Source organism: Stigmatopora argus, chromosome 2, assembly GCF_051989625.1.
Source record: "Stigmatopora argus isolate UIUO_Sarg chromosome 2, RoL_Sarg_1.0, whole genome shotgun sequence".
Taxonomy (NCBI): Eukaryota; Metazoa; Chordata; class Actinopteri; order Syngnathiformes; family Syngnathidae; genus Stigmatopora; species Stigmatopora argus.
In genome coordinates this window covers 4,627,818-4,650,800 of record NC_135388.1, presented here as the reverse complement: position 1 = coordinate 4,650,800, position 22,983 = coordinate 4,627,818, and the positions used below count along the sequence as shown (strand labels likewise).

General features: G+C 38.9%; 1 long non-coding RNA gene across 1 annotated transcript; it reads right to left on the bottom strand.

Moving 5' to 3' along the window:
* Positions 1 to 201: 201 nt before the first annotated feature.
* LOC144070690 (uncharacterized) lies at positions 202 to 20,818 on the bottom strand. Its single transcript, XR_013299431.1, has 5 exons — positions 20,679 to 20,818; positions 12,800 to 12,937; positions 3,662 to 3,735; positions 2,114 to 2,216; positions 202 to 344 (listed from the first exon to the last, which is right to left on the bottom strand). It is a non-coding gene; the product is annotated as an uncharacterized LOC144070690 (long non-coding RNA).
* Between the last annotated feature and the right edge of the window lie 2,165 nt (positions 20,819 to 22,983).

Genomic DNA, 22,983 nt, shown 5'->3' with positions numbered 1-22,983 from the left:
AAAATAATGATCATCTTTTGTCTAAATTTGAGCTCTTTCTCTTTGCCATCACTATCCAAATAGAAGCGGATGCTTTGCCTAAAAATCTTGAATATCCCAGATAATAAATCTATTTTTGTGACTTTATTCCATCTTGGCCATGTGTCAAAACCCGACAGGCAGTGTAATGGCGCAGGACGAGAGTGATGGTGGTGATGCTCACCTCCAAAAGTGCTTTTGATTCCATCATCCACAATGAGGGGTCGAGCGGCTTTATCAGCAGGACGTTGCTAAAGTGCAGTATCGTTTCATCATCCGCAATGTCAACAAGAACAGTTCTCGGCAAACTGCGGCGAGGTTGAAACCTGCACAAAAGTGGATGTTTTCTAGCGAGTCACTTCCGAGTTCACACATTTTTTAAAAAGTAGAAGGCTGACACAAATATATATACGAAAGTAAATAACATACAGTAGACCATGACCGAATTCCATTCCTACGCTGGCAACATAACCCAAATTAGGCCGGATTTCACTGTTAAAGTTGAAGTTTATGCCAATAGAAAGTGCAACATATCAAATTAAAAATAAGAAATGCTAATATGAATACTTAGGGTTTTCAATTGTTTGCAACTGAATGCATGGAAGATGACTAGAGTGCGACTTAGCGGACGCAAACAAAAGCAACAAACTCCATTGGCAACACTCCATTTAGTCAAAAAAGGGGGACTTTCCACGACAACGCACTCTTAACCGAACAAACAAATTTAAAATAACTTGGATTAATATATACAGACACTCAAACATACGTTTAATGTAACTTTACACAAAACTGAATTCTAATTTTGTTTTAATTTTTTTACCTTCGTTCTGGGCGGGTTAACGGTTTGCCACGCCTCCACCCTCACGTTTGCTATCGATGGGCTGTTTGCTGTTGTACGTATTCCCTTCAAAATATTCCGAAAATGATGCATACATGTCCTCACAATATGATGACACACGACCACTTGCCAACGAGAAGTAGTATTGAATTAGCGATCGCTCCGCCAACGGGAGCTAACATGCTAAGGGTGGAAACAGGAAATGCAATAGCCTACCCACGTATTGATTGTTGGTAATGAAGTTTTATTCTGAGAAAGGGTGCCATTGCCTATCGCCATTGTGGGCACGAGTATACTTCATTTCCCAGAAAGCCCTCTTTTTGCCCACGCATGCGCATTGTGCGTTTCCTGGTCGATGCGTAGGAGAAACTCGTCTGAATCAATCGTTCAGTGCTCGTAGATATCTGTTATACACGAAAGAGATGCGGGAAAAAAGACAGTGCGCTACAATGATAAACAGCCTCCCATGTCATGGCCACCTGGCTTGGTCGCATCTCGAAATTTTGATCGTATCTAGGGCGAATTATTCGATCGAAATTTTTGTCATACAACGATCTGATCGTAGGTCGAGGTACCACTGTATCGACTTCAGTCACACGTATGTTCTGAAGTGTTAGCGGGACAAAACCCGGCTGTTGTCAATCCGAAACGTCATAATTCCTAAAATGAGGCCTCCCTATAAATGAACTTACTCACTTCCCACTACTGGGGATGAGTATCCCGAGCTTGTTTTCGGTACAGTAGCGCCTCTCCTGACTTTGCTTACCCTTGGAAAGCTTTGCGCGCCCTATGATCCAACATCTGAAGAGCTGATAAAAACCCTTCTGTTGCCTCAAAAGGCCGGCGGGCTTAACATTGTCAAAAAGCTTTTTTTTTTTTTTAATTCTCCTGCCGTTTCGACCTCCTGTGTATATTTTATTGAGCTCCTCTCATCCCGCGGCGCTGCCAAAATGTATTTCCGAGCTCATTAACACATGACATGCATGTAAGAAGAAAAAAAAGGGGGGTTTTTGGTTCAAGCAGCCGCAGTGAAATCGTTGTTTTTTTGATATGCAGCGAGCTTTTTCATCTTTTTTTTCTGCTGGAGGATTAGGGGAAGTTAATGAATTATCCTCATCGGGGGCCGAGAGACGGCGTGCGTACGCTGCACTATCCCACGTCTCATAACACCCGAGCCGTTTGAATGTATTGAACGGAAAGCGGGCCTTGGATTTTTTTCCCACAGCATCACGCGCCGACACATTTCGAGACGGTCACCTTTGTCGAGCCTTCGGAGACGACGACGTCAAACGCTTTTTTAAAATCCTCCCTCCGACGCCGTTAAACGAGGGCGGCGTCTTCTCGGCTTCGGTCGTGAGCTCTGAAAGAAAAACGGTGAAATATGAGCAGAGGTCGAGTGCTTGCTGTTTGCACGGTTGCCATCAAATGCGCCAGCACAAACCGTCATAATGCGGCGAGACCTTTACTATTTTGAAAATGAGCCCCCGAGGCTGCCGCGGGGGCGCAAATTTATGCCGGAAGATGTTACTCTTCACTTTTCTATCATATAAAGCAAATAGCAAAAAAAGAGGTGTGGTGAATTTAGGGGGGAATTAAAGCGGAAGGATGGTGAAATAAAATGGATGGATGAAGGTCAGATGGCTCAACTTAACTCATTTTTACTTAAACAGGGTCGACTAAATTGAGATTTTTTTCTGATTAGGTTAATAGATAGCAAAGGTCTGATTTGAGGATGATCAACCTCAATGAATAACAGTAATATGAATCACCAATTTCACGTTGATACGATATCGATTCTTTGGACAACAATACAATATTTTCAGCATCATCAGACAATATTCACATTTTCCCCGCCTTATTTGAACATTTAAAAAGATATTTTTCTTTTTTAAATATATATCTATAAATAAATATCTATATCTATCTATATATATAAATAAATATCTATAAATAAATATCTATATCTATGAATAAATATCTATATCTATAAATAAATATCTATATATTTCTGTATATGTATCTATATCTATATAGATAAATAATATATATCTATATCTATGAATATATATATATATATATATATATATATATATATATATATATATCTGTATCTGTATCTATATCAATATAGATAAATAATATACATCTATATCTATAAATACATATCTATATATATATATCTGTATCTATATCTATATCGATAAATAATATACATATATATAAATATATATATATATATATATATATATATATATATATACATACACACACACACACACACACGTATATATTTCTTTATCCTTGCTTATAATTAATTAAGAAAATCTTTAAAAATAACATTTACTGGTTCTTGTTTCTTTAATAAACAAGACATTAAAAAAATAACTTTTAATTAAATTCCTAAACATAAAATTCAAAATGAATTACGTAACGAAACAATTGCTGAACAATTTGTCGTCAATTATTAATCATCATATTAATCACCGTAACTACAAGGTACTCCAAAAAATGCCACTAAAAATTTGGTGGGGACATTTCATTCATTTTTTTTCGTTTTCAAAGTTGCTTATCCTCACAAGGGTCGCGGGGGTGCTATAGCCTATCCCAGTTACACCAATTCACACCATTTCTACTGTCCTGAGGCGGAATTTCAAAGTCAATAATAATAGACAACTGTGTTGAATTCATACAAATCATTATCAAAGCTCCTTTAAAATTGTACTGCTGTGAGATGTTTCTTTGTTTTTTAACAAGATAGAAGGAATTGATTTGTTTAAAAAAAACAAAAAAGTGAAAATCAGGCACCTTTCATGCAGCTTCATGGAGAGAGTAGAAGAAGTATTGATCTGTGTTTCTAATGAAGGACCATTTCAATATGCCTGGAAAAAAAAGGAGGGAGTGTCACATTATCATCACGTCCGGGAGAAGGAAGAGGATGTTTATGAAAGAAATCATCCCCGGATATCCGCTTAAGTGTTGAATGAAAGCTGATAAAACCCTTTGGCATTTAGCACAAAAAGAAAAGAACAACACAACTACTAGCTTAGCTTAGTCTTAGCCCCATTATGCACTCATAGAAGCTGTAACTCCAAAAAATATGATTATTTGAAGAAAAATACTGAAAAAAAAATTATGAACGTTTGTTCATTCGCTGCAATGAATTGGACGTCATTTACATTCAGAATGACGAAAAGAACCACGTGATTGGACGCCAATCCTCATTGATGGAAGTGAAAGACTAAATATAGTGGTGCCTCGAGATATGAGCTTAATTCGTTCCAGGACTGAGCTCGTATGTCGATTTTCTCGTAACTCAAACGAACGTTTACCATTGAAATGAACTAAAAACAAATTAATTAGTTCCGACTTTTTGCACAGCAACGCGCTCGTAACATAACATAAACAAATTTAAATGAACTTGGATTACGATGCATACACAAAAATAAGTTTAATCTAACCTTACACGAAACTTAATTCTAATTTTGTTTGACATTTTGATACTTTTCTTCTCCCGGGTTGGCTCTTTTTGCCCCGCCTCCACACTGACTTTCAGTCAATAATCGAGGGTTGTTTGAGTTTGTATTCCCTTTCAAAATATTCCGAAAATGATGCACACAAAAGTCCTCACCATAGGATAACGCACGACCACTTGCCAACGAGAAGTAGTATACTCCTCTCGTATTAGCGATCGCTTCGCCATTCGCAATGACTAACGGGGAAAAAAAACACTGAAAAAATGTAACGCTCTGCCCAGTGCTCGCAGAGACATTACAAAGAGGGAGTTGACAGTGGCCATGATGTTCTTATGAGCAGCATCTCGCATCCGCTGTCTGCTCGTATATCAAAATTTGTCTCGTATCTCAAGATATACATTTGCCCGAAATTTTACTCTTATCTCGAATTGCTTGTATGTCGAGGTAACACTGTAGACCAAGGGTGTCAGACTTGGGTTGGTTCGCGGGCCGCTTTAACGTCAACTTGATTTCACGTGGGCCGGATCATTTTAGATATAATATAGATTTTTTTAATAAATGGATTAAAAGAACTGGATTAAAAGCCCTGAATATTCCGTTTTTTATCTATCTAAAACAACGTTTGAGCTTTTTAAATATATTTTACAAAATGATTTTTGAACTAAAAAAACAGAAAAGAATTGATTAAAAAATTACAATTATTGATTTAAAAGGGTGAAAATCAGGAAATATAATATATATCTATAATCTTCATTTTAATTTGATACTAAAACAGAAAGTCGGCACTCATGATTTACTTTCCCGGGCCACGCAAAATGATGCGGCGGGCCAGATTTGGCCCCCGGGCCGCCACCTTGACACGTGCTGTAGACATTTAGAGAAAAAATAAAAATATTAATGCCAAACAAGATATAGCATAACACTCTGTAAAAGCACAAGAAAAAACAATGATGACTGACAAAAAAACTTTTTAACTGTTTATTTCTACTGCATTATTAGTCTTTAAAAACAACATTTGTGTCCCATTTTCTCTTTACGCCCGCCTCATAAAGGACAAAAGTGGTCCATAAATGGCGTCAGAGGAGTCTCGCTAGCAGCGGCGTGCTTCAAAACGCGGCGATCAAACAACCACGGGGCGTCCATTTTTAATATGCACGTGTCCTATTAGGCGCTTTTAAGTGCGTTTTGATAATTGTGCTTTTGTACTTTTACGGCCCTGGCGACTATTCCCACTTCAATTTAGCCTTTTATCGGACGTTTGAAATATTGATCCCTGACAGATAAAAGCAAACGCCATAATCTCACCCGGGTGAGCGGGAGGGAATCCACGCGGGACCACCGCCATCCTCCACCCGTCCCTTCAAAACCTTTATTACCTTTATTCGTCAAGGCAATTTGCTTACTGCTCTGGGATATTTATGTCAGTGTGATTCCAACGCAGGTTTTCTTCCATCCCTCATGACATTTTGCACAAAAAAAAAAATCGCAACGTAAATGTGCAATGAGAGGGGGGGTCCCGAGGTGTTTCCCAGTGATTGCCGCTGCTTAAATCCCTGTCAGCGCTGTCAGGGATAACAGTGATTTATTTCCATAGCACTTTATGGAACTTTGTGGGGGGGTTTGAAGAGGGGGCTAGAAACGTTAGACTCAATCAAGTCTTGATTTTTACATCAAACACAAAAAAAAGAGATGTGAATGACATGGTTTCATTTTATTGTGTATTGAAAGAGATCAGATCTTGAGAAAGTTCCCAGCTATAGGCGGATATTTCCGTCTGAATGTGAAATGGTTAAATTTAATATTAAATAATTTCCTTGAATAGAAAATAGAAGTGTATCTCAGTTATGTAAATTCTACGACGGACTTTAAAGCCCCCCCAAAAATAGGACGAGAATAAAAGGATAATATTGCAAGATTAAAGTTGTAATATTACCAGAATAAAATCACACATTGTTATACTAAGAGATTAAAGTCGCAAAATTATGTGGGGGAAAAGTGGTCATGTTACGATAATACTCATACGTTGCAGTATTACGACGTTAAAGTCGTAATATGAGGAGAAAAATTGTAATTGTAAATAGAATAAAGTCATATACAGTGGTACCTCGAGATATGAGCTTAATCCGTTCCGGGACTGAGCTCGTATGACAAGATTCTCGTAACGCGAGCGGAAGTTTCCCATTGAAATGAATGGGAAACAAATTAATTCGTTCCAACTCTCTGAAAAAAACACCACACAACGCACTCGTAAACGGAACAAACACTCCACCCTCACGTTCGCTATCGATGGGCTGTTTGCTGTCGTACTATTGCCTTCAAAATATTCCGAAAATGATGCACACAAATGTCCTCGCAATCGGATAACGCACGACCACTTGCCAACGAGCAGCAGTCTTTTATCAGCGATCGCTCCGCTGCTCATGGGAGCTTCGGGGGCACTGGCTAGCGGCTCCCTTTTAGCTTGTAGCATCTGTGTTCGCATCCCCTTTGAACGGTGCCTATGATAGAGTTGCTACCGGGGATGCTATTACCCAGAAAGCCCTCTTTTTGAATGCGCGTTGCGAGTTTCCTGGTCTTAGGAGAAACTCGTCTGAATTAATCGTTCCGTGCTCGTAAATATTGTTATACACGAAAGATATGCAAAAAAGACCTGGCTTGTTCGCATCACGAAATTTTGATCGCATGACGGGCGAATTATTCGATCGAAATTTCCGTCGTAAGACGAGAATATTGTATGACGAGCGGTCGTGTGACGAGGTACCACTGTACTTACAAACAGAGACAAATACCGAGAAATCTTCCTCAAAGGCCAACCAAAACTCAAAAGAGAACATCTTTATATGTAAAACAGACTTTAAAAAAAATACTTTTGTTGGTTAACTGTCCAGTTTGAGTGTGATGGATTATTTGTACGCTCATCATCAGCCCGCCTGTCAGCTCGAGTGGTCCTCGGTGCAAAATGAGCCTTTTTTCCCCCTCCTGTTTTCTCCCTTTTTCAGCTTTGCAAACACTATTTGAGATTTAGTGCAAACATTTGAGCGCGAGCCTCGCCGTATTGACTGCCCTTTGACAAGCGTAATCCTTTTCTTCTCTGCAGTCACTTCCACCGCACGATCAATCAAGGGCGTCAATGATGCCCCCCGCGGGCCCCTATGAAGTGCAAGACGCCGAGCGTTCGATCGGCGGCGGGCAGCCACCTTGCCGACTTTCGCCATAATATCGTGATTGATTCATCTTCAAAGATATCTTAAGTGGTTGGCTGGATCTGCTGTCTCTTTTTTTTTCGTCTACCGCAGCCCTTTTCCATTCCACTCACTCACCCTCCTTTAAAACTGCAGTATGCATCAAAACTGGGGATAAATAAATTGCTTTTTATTTGATTTATTTCACCGCTTTCAACTTTGAGAGACAATAAAGTGCTCTTTGAACAGCGACTGGGTTTCACTACTGCAAAGTAGAAAGTAGATAACCATGGAAAAGATTCATCCACTTGTAAAAGTGTTCTTTTTCGAGTAGTACTATACAAAGTTTATAGGGTTGGGTTGACATTTTTTCCCCTTGAGCGACAAATGGTTTGTCTCATTTATGGAATGTGCAAAAAAAATGGACAATTAGCAACTCACAAATAACGACATGTACTACAATATAACCTTAACCTTATTTTAATGTATTTTGGGAAACTGGACAGCCTACAATTGGATGAGTTAAAAAAATCATATAAATTGAAAAAAATGTCAGGGGCAATGTCAATCCAAAAAGATTTTATTTTTATTTATTTTTGGGAATATATGATTTTGTGTTTGGCAAATATATTCATGTAAATGAAGAAAAAAAGGACACCCATAAATGACTTAAATTACATTTTAATTTAATTTTGGGAAGCTGGACAGCCTACAATTGGATGAATTTAAAAAAATAAAAAATAAATCATATAAATTGAAAAAAATAATAGAAAAAATGTCAGGGGAAATGTCAATCCAATAAAATGGTATTTTTATTTATTTTGGGGAATATATGATTGTGTTTGTCAAATATATTTATGTAAATGAAAAAAGGACACCCATAAATGACTTAAATTACGTTTTAATTTAATTTTGGGATTCTAAAACAAAAATCATATAAATTAAAAAATAATAGAAAATATGTCAGAGGCAATGTCAATCCAACAATATGTTATTTTTATTTATTTTTGGGAATATATGATTTAGTGTCTGTCAAATATATTCATGTAAATGAAGAAAAAAGGACACCCATAAATGATTTAAATTACATTTGAATTTAATCCATTATTTTTTATAAATATTTCAAATAGATTAAATCTTAATTGTAACGTTTAAATTTAAGAAAATATTTTCAAATCCATGCATTTGTTTACATTTCAATTTATTTATTCCCTCAATTGATATTACTGATTTTTAATACAAATTACTATGGTTTTGACATGGCTAAAAACCAACCAACAAAATGTGTACTGTATTGTCTCACGCTAAATTAAAAACTTCAGTGTTATGACCGGTTTATTTATAAGCAGAAAATAGTTTTATTTTATTATTTTTTTACTTTTTAGTCACTTGACTTGTTTCAACGTGCAACTTCCACGCGGAAGTAACACAACGAAACATGTCTGGTGGCTAAAACCTAAAAAAAAATAAACAAACCGGTCAAAACATAGATAACAAGACGACAAAATGAACTTAGTCCAACTATACCCAACTTCAAATTACAAATGATTGCCATTCATGACGACAGCATTAATTTGCGCATAGCAAAACAATTCACCGAGTTGGCTTGAAGCTAACTTGTTTTTCCATCCAACTCTAATTATTTTGCAGTAAAAACACAGGAAAGCCTTGTTCTCATCCTCATTCAATATTTCCCTTTCCCAGCTCTGGTTTCTTCCTATTTTAGCTCTGAGAAAGCATTCACTGAACAGTTTGATAGTCACATGTGCTTATTAAACCCTCCGATGACAAATCAAATAATTCCACCGCGACCTGACATTTCACGGCCGCCATCCGCTGGCTATTTTCACACCAAATACGATCGGAAACCCACGCAAACGCCGCTGAAGGGAAGTGTAGTCATTACAGCAACAGGCGACCGTGTCAGCGACCTCCAGATTGCGCTATCTTGTCCCCTTTGTGTCGTCTCATTGCGGCGCGCTCATTGAGTGAAATTGTATCTTTTCACTTGGCCTCTCTCGAAAAATGTCCGTGCTATTGAGAGCCACTGAAGCATAATGCGTTTTTTTTTTTTAAATGTCTTTTCTCCCTCCCCCCCCGCTAAAGCCGCCCCCCGTCTTACTGGGAGGTATTTCATGAACAGCTGGGTCCCAAGAGAGGAGAGGTTAGTGAAAGAGGCGCGCTGTGTATAATTCAATAATTATCAGGTGTGTAGGCTCTGTCTGTTCGTGCGCGTGGGGGCCCCCCCGGCCCAAGACCCCCGCTATCGGCAGGTGTCAGGTGACGGACAGGCCGTGTCACTGGCTTTCTATTGGAGCGGTCACACTTGCTACTGACATTAACATAAGACGATGAGAAACAGTCGTGTCTGATCCGGAGGGGAAAAAAATAGAACTGGAAATAAAAAGATGACTTTAAAACACTTATTACAATATTATTTGCATTAGTTTTGAAATGACAGTTGTACTAAGAGAAAATTAGGAAATGAGCTGGACATTTTTATGTGTGTGTTTTACTATGGCACATTGTCATTTTTAAATTCAATTTAAATTTACAATTTTTGTTGCAGTCTATAGAAACAATGATTTTTTTATCTTTAGTCTTCTTACGGGTGTCATATGAATATTTGTATTTGAAGGGCTATGGTTGTATATTTAAAAAGAGGATTTAAAAGAAAAACTTTTAATTACTGTATTTTCACGACTATAAGGCGCACCGCATTATAAGGCGCACCCTCAATAAATGACACATTTTAATTTTTTTTTTCATATATAAAGCACACTGGATTATAAGGTGCCCTGTCTATTTTGGAGAAAATTTAAGACTTTTATGTGCGCCTTATAGTCGTGAAAATACGGTAACTTTGGATTTAGGATTGTACTGTTCTAAAAAAATGGGAAACTAAAAATGACATATCGCCTTTACAGTATACGACTGTCAAAGGTAAGTACTGTATGTATAACCAGTCTGGTAACCTATCCAAAGGGAGATTGGAGCCAGACCACCATAGCCGTCGAACATGCTGACCATTGAGCTAAAAGGCCAGTCATGCTTTAGCTGCCATCACTCATCTTTCAGTTCTCCAAAAATAAGGCTTTCCTAACCTATCACAAACATGCAGAACATTGAAAATGATTCCATATTACTTGAAGAGGGGCTTGTCCACAAAAATAGCTCTTGATTTATTTTTTTAAGTGTGATGACAATCTGCAGTTGTAATATTTAGAAATTATTTGATTGGGTAACTGACACATTTAGCACTGACTAACATTTTTTTGGTTCATTTTTCTATTCCCCTATTTTCAATATAATTCTGTTTTTAATACTGTCGGTTGTCATATTTTGAATTTCTACTTCTATCTTCAATGGGAAAGGCAAATTAACAGTTTGCCTCATTTACATCCTCCTATCATAAAAAAAAGATTTCAATATTTTGCACTCAGCCAGCAAAATACATTAATTTAAAAAGTCGGAATTATTTGACTGCAATATTCCTCGATACGCCCTCGTTCTTTTTTGTGGCGGCTAACACCTGAACCGTGCTTGTTGCATCTGATCCGTGGAGTTATTTGTACAACACGGTTGGCTTTTTTAGTGTGTCAGCCTCTGACTTCCTCAATTTAACACGAGTTAACCTCCTAAATGTGCGCTCCACATGCTTGATTCGTCCCATTTCAGAGAGTCCTAATGGCCGCCCTGGTCCAAAAGCGGCATTCAAAGGAGGTCGCGCCTTAGTGCTACCTTTAGCATGCTAATTGCCATTCAGCTTCGCAGCGGGGGATCCTATTTGAGATGGAGGGGATGCGTGAAGTCATGGTGAACACTCCCCCCCTCTCTCACACCCACCCTGTTGCTTCTTCCTGGCTTTATTGTCAACTACGCAGGAGGGGCGCTTACAACCGACAACACAGGGGGAATCAAATAAAACCGCCCAAGTCCGGTTTTGCTCTCTAACATTAAATTTTGTAGTCAGGAAATCATTCCTGAAAAGAAGTCGACCATTTCTATTTTATCAAGCGGTATTTTAACGATCCTTCAAAGACAAACATGTTGTTGAATTGTGCTAGAATCGGTTTTACTTTATGTTAACTCCAGGGCTACCATTGAAAGCGGTAGGCGACCAATCCGTTTGAGGGTGTCTTCTGGTGATAAACTCATTTCAAATCACAGCAGAAGGATGAAAATAGTTGCATGATTGAACGTCATCCGTTAAAGTCAATGTCATTTTTCAGTAGATGCCAAAAGTGTGTCTGCCTCTTTAAATTTCAAGCACCTGTTGAACTCTGGTGATGCTTTATTGCATGACTGCACTCTTCAAGGTATAAGTTTACCGGTAAGTGGGCCACATTTCATTAGATTGATATGCTGCTCGAACAATGTTGCAAAGCTCAAAAGGACCGCTGATTCCAATTTAATCTTAGTTTCTATTCAACTGTAAAACGGACATACACACGCACACACACGTATTCTTAGCCCACACAGTAAAAAGTGACTTTTTTTTCATAGACTAAAAATTTTCATTTGCTTTATAAAGGGTTAAAGGTGTAAAGCAGGGGTGTCAGACTCGGGTTGGTTCGCGGGCCACTTTAACGTCAACTTGATTTCACGTGGGCCGGACCATTTTAGATATAATATTTAGTTTTTTTTTTAATAAATTGATTATAAGAACTGGATTAAAAGCCCTGGATATTCAGTTTTCTATAGATCTAAAACAATGTTTTTAGCTATTATATTTTTTTAGATTTTAAAAAATGATTTTTGAACTAAAAACACAGAAAAAATTGTTTAAAAAATTACAACTATTGATTTAAAAGGGGGAAAATCAGGAAATTTAATATACAGCTACACACTTCATTTTAATTTGATCCTAAAACAGAAAGTCGGCACTCATGATTTACTTTCCCGGGCCACACAAAATGATGCGGCGGGCCAGATTTGGCCCCCGGGCCGCCACTTTGACACGTGGTGTAAAGTGTAAATTTTTCAACAACCGTCCTACAACGGGTAGTGTCCACTGTCCCTGAAAGGGTCCATTTATAAGTACTTAAATGGAAGTGCGTTTTCAACAGCAATGTATAAGAACATCAATTTCTTGAGAATCATCACTTAACATATATAGACATACCCAATTAAATTCCACTAAAAAAAATAAGATTTCCAGATTTTCAGTTACCATTACAAAATGACTGGTCATGACTGACTCTGATGTACCAGAGTTACTTTTCCATACGTGTTATTTCAGTAATTGTTGTTATTTCAGGGAAATGAGATTGCTGAGGTTTACTTACAGAACGGCTCCAAAAGGACGTGAGCATTATCCAGCGGGGACAAGGAGGGATGACAGAGCTTGGGGGAGGTTGGAGCGAGGTGAGGTGCAAGTCTGGTTCGATCTGGCTGGGTGGCGGATCTTTTCCAGCTGTGCCCATCTGAGGGAAAAAGCAGACGTTAGTTTGCAGCCGCCCCAGTCAATTGCTTCCCTGCAAGAGGCCACTGCGATCAGAGCCTGATGATGGCACCGATGTAGCGCTCCTTCCTGCTTTGTAGCACAGTCTTATACAACGTTGTGATCGCAATTTTGTTCATCTAACAGGAAGGTGCTTTGGCTGAATGCACTCTTTTTGAAGGGAACTACACAGTCACCTCTAGAGCCAGCCGTGGTTGAAGTGTTTTTTTTAGGTATGATGCTGTCTGTAATGATTTGGGTTGTCGGCGAGTGAAAACAAGTCCCTCAACATGGTAGCATGGTGGAATTTTGTCATTTAAAAAGAACAAGGATTTAATATTGCAGAGGACAAATGTGTATTCATTTAAGTATCGTATTTTCATGACTATAAGGCGCACATAAAAGTCTTAAATTTCCTCCAAAATAGACAGGGCGCCTTATAATCCAGTGCGCTTTATATATGGACCAATACTAAAAATGTTATCACGATTTAATAAAATAAAATCAGTCGATAGGGTACACCATCCTCTACAGCTCTCACAACTACGGCAAGCAGCCCCTGACTCTACTATTTTCCCCGTATAAAAAGTACTGCGCAGTGACTGCTGGGATATATAGTTCTTTTGTCAATGCACCCAGTATGACAGTGAGCACACTAATTTGGTGCTCACCGTCATTCCGGCTGGATTTACAAAAGAACTCCTGCCGCTAGCTACTAGCTAGCAACTATGTGCGAATGGATTGTGGCCTGGACATCGACATCAACACAGCTTTACGAGCGGTGGCAGGCAGCGCCGGGCTAGTTACGCTAGCTACTATTTGGGAATGGATTGTGGCCGCCTGGACGAATGTATAAAACTCAGCGTTTGATGACTCATTTGGACAATTGTTCAATTCGGACACAGAAAATGAGGACTTTGATGGATTTGTGGGTGATGATGACGTGAGTACATTGTAAAATGGCTAAATAAAGTACAACCGAACTCAGTTTTGCTTCCGTTGCCTTTTTAAAAACGTGTTTTTAGCGTGTGTCCGTATGTTTAAGCTGGTGGATGTTTTGCCATGCCTGGCTACGTCTTTAAAAACGGTGCGTCCTTTGTGTGTGTCAAATACAGAAATAGCACTCATTACTGACACTGCGGCTTAAAATGTGCCATATAATCGTGATAATACGGTAGACAGTCATCATTTTCAGAATAACATGACGAGCAACAAGTCACTGCAATTCACGTGCTGTGCAAAATCCCTTCTTTGGATTTCAAGTTTTGCAAGTGTACAAAGTAAAGACCCAAAATGAGATGGTTGCACAGTCACAAGCGAGGCGTCAGTGAGGTCCCCTGGCCCCTGAGCGGACCCCGAGGAGACGAGCTATTGATCGGCGGGGGCAAGAAAGCCAGCCGCCATTAAAGTTGTGACAGTGGAACTGTACCACATCGATCTTGCCATATTATTAATGGAGGAGGGCTCCGCCACGAGACCCTCTTGATCCTTCCCACACTGACAGTCAGACGGATTACACCTAACACAATTATGATTGATATTATCACATTACATCTCGTTGAATTCCTCCACTGGGAACGAGGAAGTCTGAACAGAAGCGAGAGAACAAAATACTGCAGTCATTTTACTTACAATGTCTAGGAAACAGCATTTTTTTTGGTCTTTCTCGTGGGTCTCATGATGTATATTTTTGATGACTTTTTAGTCATTTTGGAGTATTTTCGGGTCACTTCCTAGTTGAGACATGCTTCAGTGACACTGACGGTGCATTTCAGGTCAATTGTCATTTTTTCCAGTGAAATTGAAAGGGGCAATAGAAATACTTAATGAGCACGTTTTTGTCAGATTTGCATGAATTTTGGCCAAATATTAAGTGATGTATAGGTGTTTTGATTCCTTGATTTTTTGGGTGTAATTTACGTGAATTGTGGCATTGTGTAAATTGAGTTAAGAAAAAAAGGATACATTTTGAAATTTTAAATGTTTTTGCAATTGGAAATGGATGAAGGCTTTTGCTAAAAAACACAAATCAAAAGAGTTTTGTAGTCTGTCGAATGTTAGAATGGCAAGAATGAGTCATAGTGCAATTGCTATGCAATGCGCCAAAAATATGGACAGCAACCCCAACAATAACTATTAAAAACTCAATTAACCAGCAGCTACCTCCATAGTTTAGATCTCAATATCGCCATAAATCAAAGAGGCCTACGTAAACCAAATAAACCTCTCACGAGTGCATAAGTGAGAGGCCACGAGTAATTGCAAGTACATATTTTCTCATAAGCCATGAGGAGAACATTAAAGCGCTAATAAGAATGTTAGTTTTGCTAATGAATTGGACATTAAAATGAAACTGCGCCACAGATGCAGATTTAATCCAATTTGCAGCAATTTGCTGCAACAATTGGAGATTGAAAAATTCCAGAAAAAGACCCTCGGCAGTAGTTAGCGCCGGGCCACAAATCATTGTCATGACGGGAACCATCACTGTAATCCGAGGGAAAATGAATTTGACTGAGCTCGTACACTTTAAGCCTCATAAGGAATGACTTCTTCCGTCAGGGTAATCCAATTGGCGGCCACAATGATCTCCACAGAGGGCACGACTCCTGAGCAGCAAAAGAGGCGGTCCGGGGACCAGCCTCACACGCAAACTGGTCCCAGATATGTCCCCGTAATTGAATAATAAACAACGGCCAAATCAGATTATCGTCGTCCACTGTAATCTCATTAGAGCAAACCGCATAGTAATAACATAAATAAATGGATTGAAAGCTGTGTTGTGCTCAGGCGATCCGACTTGCTACTTGATCTAGCGAACCAAATGGGTCGCTTAACATAAATGCCCGTTAACATAGTGAACTATGTTAAGCGTAGGTGGGTGTTGATGTTTTATTGCTACTCTTGCAAGCACATTTGCTGCTACACATCCAAAATGGTTTCACCTCACCAACAAAGCCGCGTTGTGTGCCAATCAGGTAACGGCTGAAGTTCAAGTAATTTAACGGTGTTGAACAATATTGAAAGATATTGGAAAAAACACTTATTAGTTGCCTTCAGTGAAAAGCAGGGTGCGTTTTACCACACATTGACCAGAATGGTCTCAACTCATCACTGCTATTTGATGACATTTTTTTCCAATGTGTATGCTCAACATATGGCACAGATTACATTACTCTCGTATTGTCTTTGGGTCCTATCAGCTTTCGGGTGCTTTACGTGGTGACATATGTTCTCTCTTGACAAGTGCTCTTATCACACCAGCAAGTGGAGAACTCTCACTCTCAGAAATTAGCTTTCAGCGCTCAGCCTGCAATGACAGCCTGACCATTTATTATTGAATTACTCTTGAAAGCACTGTGTAGATAGTTACAATAGATAAGCATTCATATCAAGGCGTACTGCCCAAAAAAGGCCAAAAGTCTTTGTAAATGCAGCAAGTAACGCTCGTTAGAAAAATACCCAAGTAGAACAGTTACTTGGAAAATGTACTTTCCAGTAATGTAATATCACAGTCAAGTGACTCGTCAAAAGCATCCAACAGAATTTTGTTCCATCCTTCCGGATTAGCTTCCTACCATTCAGTCACCCCCGAATACATCCCAACAGTCCTAGCCTGTGGTACAGCTCCTTAGGAAGCCCACATTGATGCATTGGTGCGTATAATTGTCAGTAGCTTTTACCTTTTTTACTTTTACTCATTCATTCATTCATTTTCTGAACCGCTTATCCTCACAAGGTTCGCCGGGGGGTGCCGGAGAGACATCTCAGCTAACTATGGTGGGAGACGGACACGCTCACTCATACCTAGGGGCAATTTAGGGTGTTCAACCAGAGTTTTTGTGACTCGCTTGTTTTCACTTTTCTCAATTCATCTAATATCAAAATAATTGTGGATTTTTAGTTACCATCGGTCAGTTTTCAATAGTTTTCAAAAGTTTGAAAATCAAAGAACCTTTACCATAACGACAATGTGGCCCTCGACAAAAATGACTTTGACATACCTGGTCTAGAACATATCCCTACAATAGACAAGGTGATTAACATTGTATGCACTAAATTTAAAATCCTGTAGATGTCGCTATATGACGCTGACAGTTTGACATTGCTTGCTCACGCACTATATTTGTATAGTGAAAAGGCAGAAGTGACATTAGCAATCGACGATGACATTTTCCTCTGCTACCAGTGACCGAGACAATCTGAAATGGGGAAGACGAGATCGGTTTTAAAAAACGTACTTTAATTTTTTTTTTTTTTTAAATCCTGCGGCGTAAACAATTTGAAATGATCGAAAACGTATAAATACAAGAAAAACGTGTAAATTGACCGGTATGATGTACATCAAGGGTGTCAGACTTGGGTTGGTTCGCAGGCCGCGTTAACGTCAACTCAATTTCATGTGGGCCGGACCATTTTAGATATATTTAGATTTTTTTAAATAAATGGATTAAAATCCCTGAATAATCAGTTATTTATAGATCTAAAACAATGTTTATTTGAGCTTTTTTTAAATTTATTTTTAGATTTCACTAAATGATTTTTGAACTAAAAACAAAAAAAATGATTAAAAAAATACAATTATTTATTTAAAAAGGGGGAAAATCAGGAAATTTAATATACATCTATACTCTTAATTTGATCCTAAAACAGAAAGTCGGCACTCATGATTTACTTTCCCGGGCCACACAAAATGATGTGGCGGGCCAGATTTGGCCCCCGGGCCGCCACTTTGACACATGTGATGTACATAATTTCATATTAACAGTTCTACACACTTAAAAAAAGCCTCAACTAGTTGTAGGTGGTACTGTCCAGCTGGATAAACGCACGAACAGCTCTTGTGGGCCCAACAAAAGCCACTACGAGGCATTTCATTGGGCCATTGTGCGATTATGGTAGGCGGCTGCTGTGAATGTATTTATTAGTTTGCAATACATGTCTTTTCCTGTTGTCGCCAGGCCCTGCCAGGATAATGTCACTTTTTGTACCCCCGACCCCCCCAACCCACCACCCCTCCACCGCGCAGTGTGAACGGCGCCCCGGCTGCCAGCTGTCAGGCCCGATACCGTCTCATTTGGATTCCCAGTCTGCTTGCTGAATGCCTAATTAGATTTGCCATTTTCAATGGGCCAATGGCGCTACAAAGGCGCCGACAGCATGTCGTGTTCGCGTTTCACAACTGTAACAATTAATAACCACGCTAATTAGTATTGCGCGGCGGCCGCAATTGATTGTGACGCCGTTCCATCAACACGTGCGGATTGTTATTAATAAAGTGCTCTTTGCCCGATCTGGAGGCCGGTTATTAATTACGCAAATTAGCGGCGTAGCGACAGTAATCGAGTGAAGCTCCAATAATTGATCTAATTTTTAGTGTCCCGCCGGGACGATGTCACACGCCCATCCCACGAGCGGAGAGAAATCACCTCATTAGCAAAAGTTTAATCCACATCATAGCTGTTAAACGCAGGCCGGCTTTAAGGTCATATCTGAATGTCACGATCATTCGCCATTGATTGGCTGTAAATGGAATCAATTTCATGTTTGGAGAAAACAATAACGACTAATGGATGGGCCCTTGAACCAACAGCTCTATCGGACAGGAGACAAGAGAACTTTCATAATTCATTATGTCCATAGAAAGAAATGTCAGGACGTGGCCAATTAGCGGTAGCGTTAATTAGCTGAGATCGGATCAAGTCAAACCAGTGAAAGTCTCGCAAAACGTTAGGGGTATTTGACTTTTGGCTGATATTTGAAGATAAATTGGAAGTTTGTTTGAAATGTCTTTTCAAAAATGTGAGTGTTTTAGTACTTTTTTTTCTTCAAAAACTATCTAATCACAAAACCACAAAACACACAAACCGGTAACCAGCACATGCCTGCACATGTAACAACAAATCTCATCTCATCTAAATTTTCTGACCTGCTTTATCCTCGTTAGGGTCGCGGGGGTGCTGGAGCCAATCCCAGCTGTCTCCGGGCCAGAGGTGGGGGACACCCTGAAGGCACAACGAGACAAACAACCAATCACTCATAGCTAGGGGCAATTTTGTGTCCAATCAGCCTACCGTGCATGTTTTTGGAATGTGGGAGGAAACCGGAGTACCCGGAGGAAACCTACGCAGGCCCGGGGAGAACATGCAAACTCCACACAGGTGGACGTGACCTGGATTTGAACCCAGGACCCCAGAGCAATAAGGCCACTAGGCCGCCTTTAACAACAAATCATGAGTGGAAAAAAAAAATCAGAGATAGGCAAAATTAAAAAGTTTTATCATGATTATTAGCATATGTCTTTCTAACCTACTTACTGCTACTACTATCACTATTTCAGTGTATACAAGACCCTCTGTATTTAGGATATAATGGATAGCCCTTTAAACAGATGCTGGATTCTGATCAGCATTGAAACTGGTATTTTTTAAGTACATCTTTTCATAACACAGATTAACAACACAGAAAGCAAAAGTCTTGAGCTAATTTTACAATGGATTTGATGTTAAAGCCCAGTTAGAATGATGAACTGCTTTAATTAATCTTCAAATGAACTCAGACTTAGCTATTTAACTTTCCCAGCCCTATTAAATATTTACTCTGCCTTAAGTAGAATATTATCAGAGTTTACAGTATCTTTTTATCATCTTCCAAATCTAAAAAAAAAATGTGAGGACTCAGTCAAGTTGCTGTTTTCATAGTATAAAGCTACTAGATATTTATTAAAAATAAAAAAAACACACAAAAAACAACATCTTTCCACTGCACAAAAGCACCTCTTTGCACTTAACCAAATCGGCATCACATTTCTAATCCCACTTCACCTTGCACAACGGCAGGCATTTTCATCCTCCGAAGCGTGTGAAATTTGACACTCATTGTTCACAACACTTGGTTTAATATGCACTGCCGCAACCCCTAGTCACACCCCAAACGACATCCCATTCGGCATATGAAATCCTTCCATTCTTGTCTGCTGGCGAACAAAAGACGCAGCCAATCATCTCCCAGCCATGGCAGATACAATTTTCTCTGAACAATTTGAGCACGTTAAGAGGAAAATTGCTTTCAATATAGGTGTTTTTGCTTTTTGAAAGACAACAACAATAAAAAGATTCAACTGTAATTCGTCTGTCAACACTGGGAGGGCAAGGCGATGTACTATGGTGACTGTTTTTTTTATTTATTTTTTTTAAAGGTGCTTACTTGTAATATCGGCATCTGTGCCAGACAGTTGCGCCAAATGAATCCCACTTTCAAAATAACAGCCGGGCGTCACATGAAAACGACTGCGGGCGACAGTGGTTGTCAGCCACACGCTCGCCAGCGTTGACGGCGAATTGTCATTTATTACATGTCGCGCCTGGCTTCGTGTCAGCTTCTCTTGACTGTATTGATTTGCAAAGCGCTAGCGAGGTCACGCCTCGGCAGCTCCTCGGAAAATGACTGCTGTTCCGTTAGCTGCCAGTACTTTGTGAGAGCCAATGTGGAATACGCAAATATGAAATGAAAATACAAGGAGCACAGAAAATACATTAAGCCAGTCCTGAATGGTCAACCCACACTAAAGCCAGTTTGTAGCATGAATCTTAAGGCAAAACACTTAGTCAACAACTTTAGAAGAACTGAGAGGCCTTCTAGCAAGTGCTATCACTTCATCATGATTAGAAAAAGACCAAACTCAGAAGTCACAATAATACAGTATTTAGTAGTATTTCACTTACCAAGATGGTCATAGTAACTTTTATCCAGGGCATAATTGATACTCAATTAATCATTTAGTGTCCAAAAGTAGTGAGTCCAGGTTTCCAGTCCTACTGGTGCAAAACAAACATTTTCACCAACAGATTGCATGACAATCAGTTGATTGCAGTCAGGTGCTGCTTGTATCAGAAGAGATCTCATTGGTTTATCTGTCTGTGATGGACCAACTTGCATTCAAAGACTACAATGTTAAATTTTGGACTACAAATGCCTGGCGTCCATTTATGATGATCTTTTTTTCTTAGAAACTACATCATGTGAAAAGATAATTCTTTGTTTTTACACTCATCAGGTCCCAATTAACCTAAATATCAATGAGAAAATAAAAATGCATGCCTTGCAAGAGTTTGGCTCTTAAGAGGTACATTTTTAGCATAAAACACAAAAAGGTACAAAAGTAGATATATTCGTATTTTGTTATATATATATATATATATATATATATATATATATATATATATATATATATATATAGATAGATATAGATATATAAAACAAATTATGAATATATCTACTTTTGTACCTTTTTGTGTTTTATGCTAAAAATGTATCTAATATATATATATATATATAATCTACAGAAGTAGATATATTCATATTTTGTTATTTTTGGTTTTTTGTAAAGAGAAAAAAGTAGTTAATATTACCTAAATAGTTTCAATGATGTATTATATATATAATCTACAGAAGTAGATATATTCATATTTTGTTATTTTTTGTTTTTTGTAAAGAGAAAAAAGTAGTTAATATTACCTAAATAGTTTCAATGATGTATTATATATATGTATGATTTTAGTAATTTATGTATTTTTTTAAAAGGAGCATAAAGAGTAGCTATTTTTGTTTGAAAAGTATTTCATAATTAAAAATATTTATTCACATTTTATTCTTTAAGTTGATGCACAGAGATTGCACTAATACAAAATATGGGGGGCCAAAAGTGCCCCTCGGCCTTGAGTTTGACCCTGAAAGCGTTGACCTCATTTCCTACCCTAACAAAAAATATCTATTGACCATTTTAGGGACTCCTACTAATCTTGGAAGAGTTCCTTCCCGCTTTATTCTTTAATTTGTCAGCCTTCAGCAGTAATGAGTGTTTTAAACATTAGGACGTGAGCCCTGAAGAGGATTCTCAAATTCATTAACTATCTGCCGGCAATAATGAAGGCGCACGGTGCGGCGAGCGTGGTGGCTCTTTAGTTTGACTGCGTTCTCGCAGATGAAGTGCATGTCGGTTTTTTTTCTTTTGCGGGGGCCGACGGGCGTTATTGCGCAGGCCCGCCCTGCTGCTGCCTGTCAAAGTCACGCGAGGATCACTTTATCATCGTTTGTCTACTCCGTCTGATGCCATCGAGCGCAGGGCGGCCCTCTGGGAAAGAGTTTTTGAGGAGTACTGTTACAAATTTAAATAAATAATGAATCAATAAATATAAAGAGAAATCGTAAAAGTCAATGACAAAAGTTGTATTTTCATTCATTTACTTATTTACGCATTTTATATATATATATATTTCTATGTATTTTTTCATCCATTTTAGTTTGGCCTTTCCCATATGTATATATAATATAATAAAAATAATATATGCATCTATTTATTTATAAAAGAACAAAACTACACATTTATATTATATTTCACATTTTTAGAAGCACTTTAGGGCAGCTGGGCGACTAAGTGGTTAGCGCGTCGGCCTCACTGTGGGGAATCCGGGTTCAAATCCAGGTCAGTCCACCTGTGTGGAGTTTGCATGTTCTCCCCAAGCCTTCGTGGGTTTTCTCCGGGTACTCCAGTTTCCTCCCACATTTCAAACACATGCATGATAGGCCGATTGGAGACTCTAAATTGTGCCTAGGTATAGGTGTGAGTTTGCATAGTTGTCCGTCTCCTTGTGCCCTGTGATTGGCTGGCCACCAATTCGGTACACGGTCGATTGGTCGCCGGTCTTTTGGTCGCCGGTCTTTTGGTCGCCGGTCTTTTGGTCGCCGGTCTTTTGGTCGCCGGTCTTTTAGTCGCCCGTTGTCGCAGTCGGGGCGACCAATCGACCGCACACGACCAATTCAGGGTGTCCCCCGCCTCTAGCCTGAAGTCAGCTGGGATAGGCTCCAGCACCCCCCTAGATCCTAGTGAGGATAAACCAGTTCAGGAAATGAGATGAGATAAGAAGCACTTTAACCAAAATTATTATATTTGGTCTGTATTTTATACTGCATAATAAATGGCCTCAAAAAGTCCCAAATCTCTCCTTATTAGAATTTTCAAGCCACACC